This window comes from Arachis ipaensis, chromosome B04 (genome assembly GCF_000816755.2).
Source record: "Arachis ipaensis cultivar K30076 chromosome B04, Araip1.1, whole genome shotgun sequence".
NCBI lineage: Eukaryota > Viridiplantae > Streptophyta > Magnoliopsida > Fabales > Fabaceae > Arachis > Arachis ipaensis.
Window position 1 is genome coordinate 1639391 of NC_029788.2, and position 391 is coordinate 1639781.

The following is a 391-nucleotide window of genomic DNA, read 5'->3' on the forward strand; positions in this document are numbered from 1 at the left end:
ATACTTTAATATCACTTTAAACTATTATTAATTATTAACAATTTTTAACTAAAATACTTAGAAGGTAAAGTTCATCTTAAGTTTTGTTTAATTTATTATTAGTGGAATCAATCTATTATTAATTAGTAGATGCATTAGGATATATTGCAACATCATATATATCATTTGTGTTTGACCCGTTCTAAATCATTGCATTAAGTGGATGTTTTGTTGACGACTACCTTTTTATCCGTAATTTAGTTCCATACTAATTTTGATAAGTTATCGTTTACAATGTATTAACTTAAGATAGATATAAGTAAAATGATTAATTTTTTATAACTATTATACAATTCATTAAAAAAAAATAATATGTTATAAATTTTATATGCAAATATTTTTGAATGTTTTA